The sequence below is a fragment of the Hyposmocoma kahamanoa genome, unplaced genomic scaffold (genome assembly GCF_003589595.1).
Source record: "Hyposmocoma kahamanoa isolate Upper Pololo Valley unplaced genomic scaffold, ASM358959v1 98972, whole genome shotgun sequence".
NCBI lineage: Eukaryota > Metazoa > Arthropoda > Insecta > Lepidoptera > Cosmopterigidae > Hyposmocoma > Hyposmocoma kahamanoa.
In genome coordinates, this window is record NW_020655740.1 from 818,517 (window position 1) to 826,405 (window position 7,889).

The 7,889-nt window shown below is 38.1% G+C and overlaps 1 protein-coding gene and 1 long non-coding RNA gene across 2 annotated transcripts in view; one reads left to right on the forward strand and one right to left on the reverse strand.

Moving 5' to 3' along the window:
* The window catches only part of LOC113238973 (inverted formin-2), a 119,118-nt gene that overhangs the window by 43,704 nt on the left and 67,525 nt on the right, over positions 1 to 7,889 (forward strand). Inside the window, exon 3 of the mRNA XM_026475842.1 lies at positions 5,289 to 5,309. The gene's annotated coding sequence lies outside the window, so the exon portion shown is untranslated. The remainder of the gene's footprint in view (positions 1 to 5,288; positions 5,310 to 7,889) is intronic.
* Positions 2,172 to 7,889, reverse strand: part of LOC113238976 — a 6,333-nt gene continuing 615 nt past the window's right edge. Inside the window, exons 2-3 of the long non-coding RNA XR_003311150.1 lie at positions 4,606 to 4,608; positions 2,172 to 2,300 (exon numbers count right to left, since the gene is read on the reverse strand). This is a non-coding gene — a long non-coding RNA (uncharacterized LOC113238976). The remainder of the gene's footprint in view (positions 2,301 to 4,605; positions 4,609 to 7,889) is intronic.

The following is a 7,889-nucleotide window of genomic DNA, read 5'->3' on the forward strand; positions in this document are numbered from 1 at the left end:
CACGGAACGAACCAACGGACCTCACGAATTTTTCTATGTGCTGGCGTCGTGTCTTTGTACTTGGTCTTTCAACGACGGATCGAAGGAATTTTTTCTGAGTGTTTTTTCTGAGTGTTCGATCTTTGTATTAATAATTAGAATAATTTTTATTAATTTTCTTTATATAAGAACGATAAATGAATATGAACATATTTTGTATAGAAACCTTAAAAGCAAAATAATAATTAGTAAGGGGAATGAAATAAGAATTCAATAGTGCAAATTAATTTCTTTATTGCCTATTAGTATTATGAAATTTCATCGGCTGGCCGTCCAGAGCTGATCAAAGATCACATTGGAATTTCGCTACGTTTAAATTACAACGCCTATAAAGGAGTCGGTCCTGTACGGACCGATTATGTACGTAAGTAAATTCTTTGACTTAGGTGCAAGCCAATTCTTTGCTTTGCACGTGAAATGTCGCCTGTAACTTGATTAAATCGTCCTGCCTGCCGTTTGCTGCAATATTTGCGTTAAATATGTTGAACATGAGTGACATGTAGACCTCTTCCCTCTTCTCTCCACTCTTGGCGATCATGTGCCCGACTGAACCAGTCCCTACCTCCGTGTCGTCGGATGTCGTCTATCCAGCGCCGTGGTGGTCTGCCGCGCCCTCTGATATCCGCTCGGGGTCTTCATTCCAGTACTCGCCTTGTCCAAGGCCTCTCGTCCATTCCCGCAATGTACCCCACTCATGCCCACTTTCTTCACCACAATAACCATGACATCTTTAACTTATCGTATCCAAACATTACTTAGTCACTTTGTCATTGCCGTGATTATGTTCTCATTCTTCTGTAGTTTCAAGAAGTCGTATCTCTGAGGTGTGTCACAAAATGTTTGTCAGTAGGTATTGTTTTCGCGTAACTAATGCCCTCTTCAAGCGATTAGATTATTTGGATTAGTAGTACCTACGATTAACTTCGCATTCCTGCTTCAAAACAATTATTAACACACATCCTTGGTAATCAGTTGGTAGGCGCTACATTACCAAAAACAACATAGTGAAATCTAATTATTGCTTCAAATGTGGTAAGTACAATATCCGATTAAAATTTTATAGAATTCTGTTTCACAATTTTGACATACAATTTATAAACGAAGAGAACATCTCATCAACAATGTCTAGTACAAACATGCCAAAATTATAAAGCTGTTTTCCTAATTGATTCATTACATTACACATATCAACATTGTGACAAATAATTATCTTTATATAATACATTAGATTGATCAAAGCAATCGAAATTATAAAATGAAAATCATTTAAAAAAATGAATATCAAATTTTAATCAATCAATTATTGGCCTTGTTGATCTATTGTGTTTTGCACTCTTTTGATTAATCTTCTAATTCCCCTTTGATAATAATTTCTATCTTTACTGTCGTATGATCACCTCTTTGTCATGAAATGTCAATGAAACTTAAAACTTTGCCGCTTATTTTTAAAATGTATAAAATAAATTATTTTTTAAATGACCCTAGACAATAATACAACATTTGAAAATAAAGATGTTTTTGTTTCGTTAACTAATTGTTTAAAACATAACATGAATATGTTACGAAAATTTCATTTAATGTGTTTTATTTATCGAATAATATTTAATCAAACACTTAAACTTATTTTAATGGGAATGATTTTGGTGTATCAGGCAAATTATTCATATTTTGACACACGATGCCCCACCTTTTATGCCATTTGTGGTGGAGTACCCATAACCAGTCTGTATTGGTGTCCAACGCATCGGTTTTGAAGATCTTTAGTTTACTTGAATTGAAAACCTAGTTAGAGACAATGCCACAGGTCTGATCAAGTCGTAACCCGCACATTGCTCGCACACATCTTTTCTGTGCTATTAAAATTAAATTTGCTAGTTCCTTGGGTCAACGGTCTAGTTCTTGGTCTATGATTACAAAAGACCATTCTGAGTCCTTCTCTGACGTCAGGCTGATTGTAGGGCGTTCAGGTTTTTCTGAACGACACTATCCTCTCTTCTTGTTTGTACGTGAAAAGTCCACGTTGTTCATTCGTCTAAATTTCACAAGTTTCGTACTTCCAGGTGACGAATGACACGTGTTGTTACTCGTGTGTTTGTGTATGGGGTACCAAGTGCTTTGTACACATGGCAGTACGTACTTATTATTGTAATAACTTACACGAAGTATGTCAAGTCCGGAAGTCGCATTATGGCGACCGCTTCGTGACATTCGTGACTATTTTACTAAAACACCATGAAATAACTCACTTTACATAATAGGGACTTGCCTTCCATCATCACTCGACCTCCATATTCTAACAATTTCGTTTTAACGCGAAGAAATGTGAGAGCTCTTCATGCATTGGCAACCGTATCTATTATAAGTTGATCTTTACGTTAAAGTTGCGAAGTTTGTCGGTGAATCGTTTAAAGGGATCAGTAATAAGTGGTCATATGCGACTGACATCTTCTTTATTTCATTTATGTGCATAATTTATTGGATAACAACACTGTCTCACTGTTAAGCCTTTGGTTGCACTGCCGGCTTTGAGTGTGCTTCACACAATAACGTTATATCGAGATTTCCTGTCTTTTGAGACAACAATAACTAAGCCCTCGTTTCTCACGAGTTTAAAATTTTACCATTTCTTACAATGTTATTTGTTTTAGCTGAACATAGCTACTTACCGCCACTTTTCATCGGTATTTGCCATAAAATGTTACTTTCTAAGCCAATTGTTGCAAAATCAAAGCAAATACTTCAGTGATGAAAAGGCTCAAAAGCCAAACTACAGAGTTTGTAAAGCAAGTATTTGTAAACGTTTTGGTTCATATCCTTTTTGATTTTGGTAGCCATTTATACGTAAAAGTGTCATTTTTTGGGAAGGATATTTCTTCGATTAAACAGATGGGACAGCTTCAAAATTTAACTCAACTACATCAATAGCTCATTTGTGATATGAGTAGCTTTTATGCTTTCTTCCCCGGAAATATCGGAATATTTAAGAAAGTATTTATAACTTTAACTTGAAACAAAGCAATATATAACGCCTTAAGTGCCAACTTTCCAACACAGACAAATGCACCGAAAAAGGCGTCGATCAACTCAGACCAGCTGTCATAATTAGCAGCAGTCAAGCCGGTCGGTCTTCTTCCTCAGACACTGTCGGGCTTAGTGATGTAATCACGCCGATCGATCGATATATTTGAAGGTGTTTCAAGGTCACATTTGATGTTCGACACGTGTAGTCGAACGAAGGTAAGTCTGTAAATCTGAAGGTAAACTTTTTACATGGAAAAATCAAAACGAAAGCACGTCTCTTAAAGATCGATTTTTATTGCGAGTTACTTTGCATAGAGGAAAAGCGTATAGGCCAATTTGTTTTTATATTTCAATTAACAAATCTGCTAGTAGAGTAATTGAAACTCTTGATGATCATGATCTTCGTCTGAAATGCTTTTTATAGTCTAGATGCTGATTATCTTATTAATTTTCTGCTCGTTGCATAACGAAGTGCAGCAATGTCAATATGAATGCAAAGCATTTCCCGGTATTCTAACGATTTGAATTAATTACCTTGCTACTACCGCACCACGAATAGTCATTCGCGGTACTTTGTCTTATGAATGACTTGTTAAAATTGTGTGCACGCGTTCGCCATGCGCTTTGATTTCATGATTTGTAACTGGAAAAGTGCTACACGTGTCAATAACTACACGTATTATTCTGTCAAAGTGGAGCTTATGAACACCATAAAGTGCAGGAACATGTCGTTGTTCGGCCACGTAATGAGGAATAATAAGGATAAATTAGTCCATCTTATCATCCAGTGCTAAATCGCGTGAAGTGTCAGTAGAAGATGGTAAAGTCAGGATTGCCTTGCTGATGTTTTCCAAGCTCCGGAGAGGAACCTCAAGAAGAAGTTTCTGTTACTTCAAAGGGCTGTTCTCCTCGGGAGATTACGGTACCTATACTCTACTCTTAAGAGAGGTCGAGGAATCAAAAAGTATTAGTGTATAGTAATTTACGTAGGTAAGCCGATAAAGAAATGCGGCAATGCGAAACTTCTACGAGTATATCAGCTACTAACTGAGAGAATGAATTTATTTGGCATACTGATGCGTTTTGTTATAATACGGAGCAACTACGCCACCAGCACGCACATACACATAATGTCGACGGTGAATATTTATTGGTTTATTTGTTAACAATAAATCTGTACAGCATTAAAGCTGTATGTGCCGTGCAAGGCATCGTAGACAGTGTGTAATGCCTTATTTGAAGGTATACTCAGGACCGGCTCTACCATTGGACGAATGGACGAATGAAGCGGCCTCAGGGGGCACTTTGGTGGTAAAGTAAAATAAATAATAGTCAGCTTATATATAGTCCCACTACTGGGCATTCGCCTCCTCTCACAATGACAAGACTTGGGCTGTAGATGTCGGATTGGGAACTTCAGACACATCATTATATTGTTTTGCAGATATGTGCAGGTTTCAAACGGGGTTTTCCCACATGGTAAATTTCAAACTAAATTTCGTACATAAATTACGAAAACTCAGAGGTGCAAGCCCGGTTTTGAACCCACTATCCTCTGCTTGAGAGGCGGTAAGTCTAACGACGGCGTCCACGGCGATATAGATCAATAAAGGCAAAAAATAATAATTTTCTCTTTTTTTCGACGTTCTGTTCACGAGAGTGGGGCTAGTGTGTCGATGACCTCAGCATACTGAAACGACAGGATCTTTTTACATATTTTTAAGTTTTATTGAATAGGAATTCATAGGCGTGTCAATTGTCAACTACTTGTGACTTTCTGATGTGTTAGAAGCGTTTACTTAATAATAACGGCGTGGCAGACAACTACGCCACTTACCAGTTCTCAAAGTAAGGAATTCCCTTTACATTGAGTACGAAAGCAACTGATTCGGGGTACTCAGGATACCGACACCAGAACCAATTTAGAATTGTTCATTAGTTCCTTTTCGAAATCGATAGAACACGGGACCTCTTCATCAAACGCCTACAGTTCACCATTGGGCCACCGGACGTCGTCGTCATTGTGAGGCGGGCAGTGCCAACGAGCATGGACGTTTTCTGATTTGAGATGTTGTCGAAATCTTTTAAGTTCTATGTTTTCACATATGACTGGTTTAATGTTATTATAGATATTATAGACCCTTAGTTCGGTCTCGTTCCTTAAACTAGCCTCGGGGCGCCACTGGGTAAGCTTGACATATTTATAATAATATTTTTTTTTGTTTCAGATGCCTGTGACAACAGTGCCAGTGAGTATTGTTGCTCCTTTATGAATTTTATAACATATTTTTGGTCCTCGTCACCCGTTAAACGCTCCGCTACTGGGTATTCGTTTTCCTTCCCGGAGTTTAGGCCGCAGTCCATCATGCTGACCCTACGTTATAATAATAATAATCATTTAATAATCAATATTACTGCTACGCATAAAAATATTAAACTCATAGATTCATGCCGCTACAGGGTGTCCGACATAGACCTCTTAATTAAGAAGTAACCGCTCTTCCACTGGCCTAGCACCGGTCTTTACATCTTTTATTCATATTTTTGGTAATACAACGGAATTGGCGAATTAACGGTAAAATACTTTTATACTAGAGCGATGTACCCATCAAACAGTTTTAAATTTGTAAAGTTCGATGATCTCATAAATCAATGGCGTTGAAATGGGTTTTTGAACGTTCAACTGAATCGGAAATGTTAAGCAGTCAAATTTAATGCGACACACCTCTACTGAGTGTTGTTGCGGCATAAACATGTGTATGACGATTTATTGCGAACATGTTCCACAAAGCATGTTTCGTCGTCCACATCCATCAATAGGTATTTTAGTTACGTGGGTCAAATAGGCGACTCAAGTGCCTTCTCGTAATATCATCTCAGTTTCAGTGACACTTGCAAATAATAGGTGTAAGTCGAAATAAGTGACAGTTCGCGAATGAAACTGTGCAAATAACAAATATTAAATGTCAACAATCGGTTTCGACTGTGTAACACACCTACGAACACGCGTTGCCCAAGTGCGAACGGTAGACGATTCTCACGGGGACGCCGCGTCGGGCGGTGGACGGCGCGACGCGAGTTTGATGTGTGGGCGCACGGAATTATTTTGTTTTTTCTAGTTAGCAATCGTTGAGTGTACTTGGTGCCAGTTTTTACGCAGCCGAGTGTTTCTGAAGCACCGTCTCGTCGAAAGGGAAAGCGTAATGGTACTACTGCTGTTAGCAAAAGCTGTTACAAAACAAAGTCTTACACAATTTCTATTCAAATTAATATGTCGTGTGGAAACGCAAAACGCATACGAGTTTCTATGATATTCTCTGTTTTAACGTTGAAATTACCTTGGTTAATTACTGCTCTGTGTACTTTGTTCACACGAGACACCCTTCTGTCGCGATGGCCAACTGATGTCGTAGTTAGGACAATTTTTACATGTGTATGTAAGGAGGTGTTTGTAATTGAGAATAGTGTAAATGAATACAACTATCGAGTTTTTAGGTTTTCGCGATTGTTACACGCAGGAAATGAAACTATTTTTCCGGATTTAAATCGCAAGTATTTATTTTTTTCATACAAACCGACGTTTCGGGCCCTTTACAGGTCCATTGTCACGGTTGACCAGGTTGGTTTGTCTGAAAAAACAAATATACGCGGTAAATCCGGAACTATAGTTTCATTTCCTATGAGTACAACTACTTCAGCAATGTTGGGCCATTGCGCAACAGACGCACTACGCGTAACAACAGCATGAAAGCACTACATGAATGACCGCTGTTAGGACGGCCATCATTAACGCGGAGTGTGCTAAGTCGATCAGAAAATGCTTCATGTCCAATAAGTGCGAAACGCACATTGACTATTCTGTGTTGTTAAGTGTGGTGACTCCTTTAAAGAACTGCTTAGTTTGTACCGGAAAAGAAAATTAAATTCTACATTACCTACACAATTATGGTTTCAAAGTCCACGTTAAATTCTAAATAAAATAACTACCCGTAGACGTATCGATAAATTTATGTGCAAAAATATATTTGGTTATTCAATTGTTAATTTCAACGCCCTAAGTGCCAACTAGTTGAAAACTCACAAGGGTTGGTTGTTATGCTTTGCCATTTATGTTACGTAGAAACAAGCGGTGGTCTGGATCAGCAGGGTTTGAAGGTTATCATCTGATACCGGAAGGGACGGAAGGAAGTAGTACACATACAGCAAGAGGTATATAATTTACTTTTAAGTGTGTTTAGCTCTTAAAGGTTAGGTGAATATACTTTGTCTAATCCGATCTGCGGTTATGATATAGTGACAAAAACACAATTAAAATATTTTTGTATTCTGCTTTACATCTACAATTATCTTTCTGGGTGGCTGGCTCAACTAGGCGGTTCGTTAATAGATTTTTATGCGATGCATTATCTAAAAAACGCTCCGGGGTAGCAGCATCTGGCGATGGCATATACTTTTATTAGTTTATTCATGCATCATCACAGTCCAGAGTGCTTGAAGGCCGCCACCCTCGACGCTAGAAATCAGAAATCAGAAACATTTGTAACTTTTTCTAAAATAAACTGACCCCAAAAGTTCGTGGAATTACATCTATTTGCCACGTTTTATTGAAATCGGCTAACGGAAAGTGGGTGTAATCCAATAAATCGGATTCATCCTCTAGTTTGCCACCCTTAGAGGTGATTTTTTTTTATTTGAATGGGGCGACTGAGGCAAGAAGAGAAGAGAAGAAGAGAAGAGAATCGACGAAATCGGTACACAATTGTCGGAATATTCGCTCAATATATATACCTACATATCGAGTTCTTAGGTTTTCGCGATTGTTACACATA